At 48.6% G+C, this 9,921-nt stretch overlaps 1 long non-coding RNA gene across 1 annotated transcript; it reads right to left on the reverse strand.

The window, feature by feature from the left end:
* Positions 1 to 6,637: 6,637 nt before the first annotated feature.
* On the reverse strand, positions 6,638 to 9,738 carry LOC109435823 (uncharacterized). The gene is made up of 3 exons (XR_012497610.1): positions 9,319 to 9,738; positions 8,972 to 9,145; positions 6,638 to 8,857 (listed from the first exon to the last, which is right to left on the reverse strand). It is a non-coding gene; the product is annotated as an uncharacterized LOC109435823 (long non-coding RNA).
* Between the last annotated feature and the right edge of the window lie 183 nt (positions 9,739 to 9,921).

A 9,921-nucleotide genomic window follows, 5' to 3' on the forward strand; every position in this document is an offset into this window, starting at 1 on the left:
TTTGCCAGACACATCTTGCCAGAGCTATAACTGCGTTCCATACCTCGACTGGAGGGGATGGCGGAGGCTGTCGTGGAGGACATCCTTCCTGCTTGATTTCTGGACAGTAAGAGATGCTACTGCTCTGAAATAAGTCTCTTCAGCCTAATCTATAAATTCCCAGCCAAAGGACTGTTTCACTTACCCCATGAGAAAAGAGCTGAGATCCAAACCCTGCTGTCACCATGCTCCTTGTCCTCATTAGCCACAGCACAAACATCATTGAGAACACGCTTGGCAAAAAGCCTGTGCCACTATATACAATAGCCAAGACCTGGAAACAACCGAAATGCCCATCAGTAGATGACTGGATTAAGAAACTGTGGTACATTTATACAATGGAGTATTACGCAGCCATAAAGAAGAAAGAAATCTTACCATTTGCAACAACATGGATGGACCTAGAAAACATTATGTTAAGTGAAATAAGTCAGAAAGAGAAAGACAAATACCATATGATCTCACTTATATGCGGAATCTAAAGAAAAGAATAAGTGAATGAACTAATCAGAAACAGTTTTGGAAACATGGAGGAAAAACAGAGGGTTGCTAGAGGCGGGGGTGGGGATAAGGGGAAGGTGAGAGGTTTTGGGAACGTACAGAGGGATAGTGGATGGGGGAGGGGGGTTCACACAGTGTGAGGGATATAAATGATAAATGTCTAAGTTTTGCTTTGTCTTGTGCACCTGAAACTAATTAAAAAAAAAAAAAAAAAAAAAAAAAAAAAGCCTGTGCCAAAGAGGCAGAGGAAGGCGCCAGCTCCCCTCACACAAACAGACAAGGGAAGGTATAAAAGTAAGAGCTTTTGCCTCAGTCACTGGTGTCATGCGGGAGACCCTGCTCGCTGCGCCATTTGTCGTGCAGGGAGGCCTGCTGGGTCTCTGCTCCCGCTCCCCATACAAGAACGCAGGACATGGTGAGGCCAAAAAGGAACACCCACGGAGCCATAGGTAGGGGAGTCATACCACTATATTCTCTCTGGCGGCACTATACTCTCACTGGAGGCTGGATCCACACTGTCCGCAAACCGCCATCCACGCTTGCCAGCCCAGCCGCCATCTTCTTGCTAGCCCCCTTCTCTTCTCTTCTCTTCTCTTTTTCTAGCGTAGCCACAGCAGTTATATTAGTGGCCAATGGCTCACTGGTTACAGCTGACGGCCAACCAGCCACAGCTGATGGCCATACAATCACAGTTGATGGCCATTTACTACCTGAGCCAGCACCTGTCTATGTGAGGCCGAGAGCCTGGAAACTACTTTCTGGGGCTCCGCCCCCACACTCCACCCCTACAGGCTCTCGCCTCACAATCTACGCAACAAGCGTCTTCCGCGAGGGGCCCTGTGCGAGGAGCCTGGGGGTGAATGCAATATTCTGGACACAGCCAGGCTCTCTGGGCATAGCCAGGGTTTCTCAGGGCACCACCAGTGCTTCTGGGCACGGCCAGACTTCCTGGACTTCTTAGGGTACCACCTGTCTTCCCGGACACAGCCAGGGTTTCTCAGGGCACCACCAGTACTTCTGGGCACGGCCAGACTTCCTGGACTTCTTAGGGTACCACTAGTTTCCCCGGGCACAGCTAGGATTTCTCAGGGCACTGCCACTCTCTGTGGGCACAGCCACACTTCCTGGACTCAGCCAGGGCTTTCAGGGCACTGCCACTCTCTGTGGGCACAGCCACACTTCCTGTACACAGCCAGGGCTCTCAGGGCACTGCCACTCTCTCTGGGAACAGCCCGACTTCCTGGGCACAGCCAGGGTATCTTCAGGGCTCAGCCAGACTTCCTGGACTCAGCCAGGGCTCTCAGGGCACTGCCACTCTCTCTGGGAACAGCCCGACTTCCTGGGCACAGCCAGGGTATCTTCAGGGCTCAGCCAGACTTCCTGGACTCAGCCAGGGCTCTCAGGGCACCGCCACTCTCTCTGGGCCTCTCAGGGTACCCTGCTGGAACAACAGCGACTCACAGTCAAGGTGCTTACATATTCTCAATGGCGGCCAGTCAAGAGACAAAAGCAAATATCCCCCAGTTCCACTAACAACAGTTCCCAAACAAACAGTCAAGCGGTCCATTAAATTAGGGATGGAAGGCAATTCCCCATAGTCCATAGTCATTCACCAGGGCTGTCCTGGGGGTGAGGGATGACCTGGACCTCACCCTCATCTCCCACGGAGGACTCAGCAAGCGTTACCTCCTGGGACTATAAGTCCTGCATCCGGGCTGCCTGAGCAGGAACTTCCCCGGCCCACAGGGCTGCAACGACCTTCGCTTTCTCCGGCCTGTGCTGGTTGGGGAACCGTCCACATCTTTCCACCTCTCCACGGGGCTCCATCTCTCCAGCAGCTGCATGGCTTTTCCTGTGCTGGTGGGAGAACTGACCACGTCCTGCCACCCCTCCACGGGGGTCCAGCTCTCCGGCAGCTGCTCCTCCTGGTCTTCCTGAGACTGAGTGTTCATACGCACAAACTGCTCCACCGCCCTTGGGAGAGCTTTGGCCAGCACCATACCCTGCTCGCTGCGCCATTTGTCGTGCAGGGAGGCCTGCGGGGTCTCTGCTCCCGCTCCCCACACAAGAACGCAGGATATGGTGAGGCCAACAAGGAACACCCACGGAGCCATAGGTAGGGGAGTCATACCACTATATTCTCTCTGGCGGCACTATACTCTCACTGGAGGCTGGATCCACACTGTCCGCAAACCGTCATCCGCGCTTGCCAGCCCAGCCGCCATCATCTTGCTAGCCCCCATTCTCTCTTCTTCTCTCTCTCTGCTAGCATAGCCACAGCAGTTAGATTAGTGGCCAATGGCTCACTGGTTACAGCTGACGGCCAACTAGCCACAGCTGATGGCCATGCAATCACAGTTGGCCATTTACTACCTGAGCCAACACCTGTCTATGTGAGGCCGAGAGCCTGGAAACTACTTTCTGGGGCTCTGCCCCCACACATTTACTGGGCAATCAGCTCCAGATTTCACAAGGAAGCTTCAGAAACTTGAACTGGGTCCCCAGACACCATTCCCTGTCCTTCTAGATACAACCTTTAAGGTCTTTAATAACAGGAACGAGGCAGAAAGGGAGTCTAGGGTACGAAGGGATCAGGACAAAGATCAGAGAAGGGCTCAATTAATGGCCAATGGCCGCTGCCCTTGCCAGCACCCTGCCTTCACAGCCTTACCTGGGTTCGGGCCCACGAGGAGGGAGGCAGCCAAAGACAGGCCCAAACACCTGCTACAACTGTCAACAGGAAGGACATTGGAGTAAAGATTGTCCTTACCTGGCCAAGAGGGTGCCCGCTGGCCAGTGTCCCCTTTGCCAAAGGAAGGACACTGGAACAATGACTGTCCCCACTCCCCTCAAGGACGGAGGCCATCCCGACTCCTAAAAGGCCAAAAGGATGGCTCCTCCAACCAGCTGCCAATGTCGGTCATTGGTCATCGTTAACTACGAGCCCGGGCCCCAGGATTCGTCCAGGCCCCCCTCCTCAACATCACAGAGGCTGAGCCCAGGGTAACGCTTGACGTGGCAGCTAATAATGTCATCTTTCTTCTTGACAAGGGAGCCACATTCTCTGCTCTGATTCATCACCCTGGCCCTGCACTTCTCACCAGCCCCCTCCTAACAGGTATCAAAGGCAATCCCACCACCTGCAGACGGACCCTGCCTTTACCTTGTTGCTTTGGGTCCCTTACTTTTACACATAGCTTTCTAATTATGCCTCAGTGCCCTATACTGAGATATTATACAGAAGCTGCAAGCTTCCCTCTAGATCTCTCCTAACCCAACTCTAATAGCTGCCCTGCAGCCCATTTTCCCTTCTCAAACATTTTACCCTAACCTGTCTACAATTCCTCCCTGGATCAGAAAACAGGTAAACCCCGTTGTCTGGGATTAGAAAACTCCTGGCAGAGTGTCTCATCTAACTCCAGTACAGATTAGGCTGAAGGACCCCACCTATTTTCCCTGTGAGCCTCACTACCCCATTAACAAGGAGGCTCTGCTTGGGCTTCAGCCAACTATCAGCAAGTTCCTCAGGCATAGGCTTTTAATTCCCTACAATTCCCCTTACAATGCACCCGTTTTTCCAGTCAGAAGCCATCTGGACAATACTGGTTGGTTCAAGGCTTGACGATTATCAATGAAGCAGTAATGGCAATTCATCCTTGGGTTCCTAACCCTTATGCCCTCCTGGGACTAACCCCCCAGGGACTGAACGGTTCACCGTTCTGGACTTAAAGGATGCCTTCTTTTGTATTCCGCTAGACCCTCGACCTCAATTTTTATTTGCTTTCACCTGGACGGACCCCACACTCAGGTCCGCAGCCAATATACCTGGACTGTCCTACCACAGGGCTTTCAAAACAGTCCTGACCTTTTTGGCCAGGCCTTGACTGGAGACTTAAGGCACTTTTTCTCTCCCCGGGGTTACTATCCTCCAATCTGTTGATGACTTCCTTACTTGTAGCCCAGCCAAAGAAAGTTCAAATCAACACACAATAACAACTTTAAATTTTGTAGCAGAATGGGGCTACCAAGTATCAGCCCCAAAGGCTCCAATTTCCCAACAGCAAGTAGCTTACTTAAGAAATCAAGCCTCTGGACTTTGGGAAAAGGCGGCCCAGGGAGAACTGGCCTGGGCTGGCACCTGGTCTTGGGCCTCTACAACCAGATTATACTCCTACAAGACACCCAGCCCATCCCCACAAGTAACCCTAAAACTACCATCAGCCCCACAGACCAGAGCTCCAACTTCCAGGCTGGAAGCTTGGTCCACATCCTAGATGACATTGCCCAGATTTTCCGAAACCCAGTTGCTCTCCATCCTTGACCAGCAATCTCTTAGGCAGGGACAGCTCTACGCCCCTACCCAGCTCTGAAGCAGTTACGGAAGATGGACCCTCATCCCAATTTCCAAAGATCTTTCATTGCCAATCGGAGATGGGGAATGAGGAGACAAATAGGCAGTTAGCAGGAGTGAGCTTGTGGGCTAAACCGCTTGGCTCTGACTCCCCTGGCCAGCACTGCACCTGTAGGCTGACCAGCACCTTACATCCATCATAGGTGGGAACAGGACAGTTCCCAGGAGAAGACATTTATAATGCAGCCTCCCCTGCAACCTGATAAGCACCCTACATCCTGCTTAGAAAAATATAAAACTCCAGCACGCCTTCTCATCAGTGCAGTGGTCCCCCATGGGACTCTGCCCTGGTTAAACGTTTGCTTGTCTCTCTCTCTCTCTCTCTCTCTCTCTCTCTCTCTCTCTCTCTCTCTCTCTCTCTCTCTCTCTCTCTCTCTCTCTCTCTCTCCCTGACTTTCAATAAATCTTTTCTCTGGATACTCTTGTAGAGTCTCGTAAATTATTTTCCATTCTGCGAACGACCAGGGGTTAATTCTACACCAAGACAATACTCACTATCTAAACAGTTGAACCTCCATGTGAGGGGAGGAAAAGCAATTACAATACGTTCTCACTTAACATCATCAATAGTTTCTCGGAAGCTGTGACTTTAAGCGAAGACATACTCATATAATGACACCAATTTCCCCATAGGCTAACTGATATAAACAAGAGTTAAGTTCCTACAGCATATTCTGGTCACAAAAACATCCCCAAAGTTCTAAATAAAGACCCAAGACACTTCTAATATTAAACACTGAAATAAATGTGATCTATACAAACAGTTAGGAAAGATGAATAAAAACAAGTAACATTATTATTTTCCAATCAGCTGATTTCAGTTCAAGATCTCAGGTGGCCAGGGCCTCTCCTGGTAGCTCAGGGTGAAAAGCAGAACCTAAACTGGATAGGACATCCTTCCATCACAGGACCACTCACCCACACTCACGCAGACTGGGACAATTTAGACACACCATTTAAGCTCACATGCACATCTTTGGGATGTGGGAGGAAACCAGAGTACCTGGAGAAAACCCACACAGACCTGTGGAGGACGGACCGACTTCACACAGACAGTGGGCCTGGCCAGGAATCGATTTTTTTTCTCATCAATATTATAACAAAAGGACGTTGAACTAAACGACATCATTTGAGGACGTGCTGTATAGAGTCAGACTGTTCAATCAGACTAAAACTTTAAACTCCTTTTCTCAGAAAGCGAATTTAGGTGAATTACAATTATATCAAGATAAACTGAAGGTTTCCTGGTCACAGTTATAGTGTAGCACATTTTTGGCTGAAGCAGCCTTCCTTTCCATGGCCTTGGCTTGGGGCCAATGTTGAATTTATCTGTATCCCCTGGTTTTCACTGTCAAACTGGGTGCCCAAGAGGTACCCCAGTGATAGCAGAATGTAGGCTGAGTTTCAAAGTGACTGCAGATAAGCCACACTTTGAGTATGACACACAGATTTGACTACATGGGGAAGAGGTAGGAAGATATTTCTAGAGTGCCTTCTGTGTAAACTAGTCGTGTTTGACAGAAACTTCATAGCTTTCATAAATAACAATTGCAGATGTGGGGCTACCTTAGAGTGGTCAGAAAGCAAATAAATAATTTTTGGTTGTTGATACCTTCTACACCCCCCACACACACCCACTCCCCCCCCCCAAGCCCCATCTCAATGGTCTCTGAGAAAAGACAACACTTAAGGAAAAGTTTGGTTTTCTCCAGGCAATGCCTGGGGCTTATTTCATCTTGCAATTCAAAGCTTCTGGCCCCATAAGCTTCCAAACGAAGTAAAGCATTGCACTGTGACTGATTTGTGGAAAAGAACCATGGAAACAGACATTGGCATCATGAGAAGCTTCTGTAACATCTTTCCAGCTCTGTTAGCAAGGAGCTCTCCTGGATCTGTTGGCTGCAGAATCAGATAAGAGCTCGATTTTTGTATTAGTGTCCTGGGGCTGCTGGAGCAAAGTACCACCAACTGGGCAGCTTGAAACAACAGAAATTTATCCCCTCACAGTTCTGGAGGCTAGAAGTCCAAAATGAAGATGTTGGTAGGGCCATGCTGTCTCTGAAGACTCCAGGAAGGACACTTCCTTGCCTCTCCCTCGCTTCTAGTGGTTGCTGATAATCCTTGGGCTTCTTGTCTTGTGGATGCATCACTCCAATCTCTGCCTCCACCTTCATGTGGTTTTCTCCCGCTGTATCTATGTCCATATTTCCTTCTTATAATCACACTGTTAGACCACGTGGCATAGCCCAAGGTCCCCAGGTAAACACCAACACTCTTATCACACTGTTCCCCAATAAAGTCCTGTTACCCTTCCCCAATAAAATCTTAAAAAAAAAAAAACAAGGACTGCTCACATTCCTGAACGTATGTCGGAACTTTGAATTATTTTCCAGGTGGTTATTTCTGTGATTATCTACAGAGGACAGCCAAACAGTGAACCACCAGGTGCCACCATACTTGCAACTTTCCATACTCTTGCCCATAACCAGTCCAAAGAGAACACACATTTCCTCCCTATGGACTGACTCTGCACCTATCTCAGAACTAGCCCCTTTTCACCTTCTCCCCACCCTCTTACCTACAGCGAATGTAAATTCTTTCCAAAAAAAGTTACATCTTTCTTCCCCAAACTCATTGTATAAGAGCCCTGTCAATCCCAGAGTGGCAGACATGTTTCTCTTCTCCTTCTAGCCCTGCTGCTGGTAGTTTAGACTGCATACCCCAGGGCCCGGTCCTTTTTCTGGCTAGCACATGGCTCAATAAACCCTTTCCTTCAGAAAAGCCATAGAAGTTACTGTTTAACAGTCATCTCACAGGAGCAACAGACAAAGGACAGCTCTTTCTTTGGGTACGATTAAGTCTTTACTACACAGCTTCATTCCACAAACACACGCTCTCTCCACATGGGCAAGATGACCGCCAACCGCTCCAAACTGATAGCCTCTCCACTTAGCAGCTGCAGTAGACAAAACTTCTTTCTCCGACTGCCCACACTTCAGTGCTGGAGAAGTTATATAATCGACCCTGCTTGCATCACACAGCCACTTCTTGAACCATTTACTGTTGCCAAACAAATGGAATTCATAGGTTGGTCAGGTTAGGTTTATGTGTCCACACCTACGGCTCTGGATTGAAGGTCTATAACCGGAAAAAAAGAGGCTGAAAACAGTCAAGACGTGGGCAATATGTGCCAGTTTCCCTAATTTTTTTTCCCCACTTCCCACTAAGGACCAACTGGAGAAGGCTAAGTGTGTTCCCTGAACCAATCACATAGGATACTGTTTCCAGTTAGCCCACCTCTAGCTTCCCCCAAGCCAGTAACTACCAATCAGGACACACCGGAAGCCTTTCCCCTTTTCCACTCTAAACTTCCCTCTGCTTGTCTTTGAGTCTCTGCCAAACACAAGTAATGATGGCTGATTCTCTGGCGATAGCAAGCTCTGAATTAAATGGCCTTAACTTGTTCTCATTAGGGTGCTCCTCTTTATTTTCACATTCCATAAATATAAGTCTCCACTTGAGGAAAGGACTTGTGCAAAAGGGACCCTGGAGCAGGGGTTGGCCTTCTTCAGCACTGGACACCAGAGCATCACGCCAAGCCTTTACTTCTTGCTCTGCCTCTATTACCTGCCCACCCACCTATGGCCATGGAGCAGCCCAGGGGTGTGCTAGTAACAACCTCACTCCTTTCCTTCCTGTGGGGACATAAAGTCAGAATGTCAGTGTTTGAGAGTGACTTTGCTATAGGGATGACTTTGAATCTGCTGTCATTTTGAAGAAAAGTTTTTATTCTTAATCTTTGATAGCAGCAAATTCCTTCTGCCACAGCTCTAAGAAGAGCTGCTCTGCCTGGGCATACATGTCCGCTACAGTAGTGCTCAAACGTCTGCACCAAGGAACTCCAACCTATGGAAGAAAGGGAGCCAGTTACTCCTCTCCACTGGGGGAGTGCAGGTGAAGGAATAATAAATATAGTAATAGCATAACAATAGCAAGCTTGTATTAGCACTTACTACATACCAAGTTAATGCTAAGGACTTTACATACTCATTCATTTTCTCATTGCGTACCCACAACAAACTTGATTTCATGGACTATTGCTGCAGAAGTTGTGTTCATAGTTCTATTTTTGTACAAGGTCTGGCCATTGTCCGGTTGTATCTTCAGTCTCGTTTCCGCCCGTTTTGTCAGCATCTTAAGTTGGGGAGGGGAGAGGGAGTGGTATTTGTTAGACAAAGTGAAAGTTTATGACATTGGCTCATTCAAGCAATAAAGATTAAAACAAATTAATACTGGAAATAAAATTATAATTCAAAAAGCCCACTTTACATAATGGAATAATGTATCCTTTGATTCATGCCACTAACCTGTTGTCTTACAGTTGTCTCACAGGATGGGATTGTAAACTTTCTATTAGAAGGACTCCCTGGTAAGAGAAGGCAGGGCAGCACCAGTGGAACACACGTGATTTGTCCGGTCATCCAGTAGGTGGGACCTTAAGGGACTGCTCTGGGGCAAGGAGGAGGAAAGGAGTCAACCCAAAAAATAACTCGTGTCTAAAGAAATTTAGAGCTGGGTCCCTGGGGCTCACAGGAGGGAGTGAGCTGGGGGTTTCAGACTCTTCAGTGCACCCCGGCACAGAACCAAACCAATCACAGAGTTCATCTTTTTGTTCTTTACAAAAGGCTAAGGAGAGAGACGATTAACAGGAAGAGAAGTGAATTTAAAATAAGTAAAGCCTGCGAAACATCTCTTGGACAGAGGAAGGATTTTAGTACATGCACTTTACTTTTCAACTTTCAATTACAAAACCTTGGCGCACCCCTTCACGCATTTCGCCACCAACACCCCGCCCCCAGCTCATAAGAAGGAGGAGATGCCCGGCGTCCCGATTGGAAGCTCCGGGGGGTGGAGGGCTACTGTCACCCGGCTCTGGGTGCCACACCGCCGGAGTCCAAATGCGTAACTTT

This window comes from Rhinolophus sinicus, linkage group LG06, assembly GCF_036562045.2.
Source record: "Rhinolophus sinicus isolate RSC01 linkage group LG06, ASM3656204v1, whole genome shotgun sequence".
Taxonomy (NCBI): Eukaryota; Metazoa; Chordata; class Mammalia; order Chiroptera; family Rhinolophidae; genus Rhinolophus; species Rhinolophus sinicus.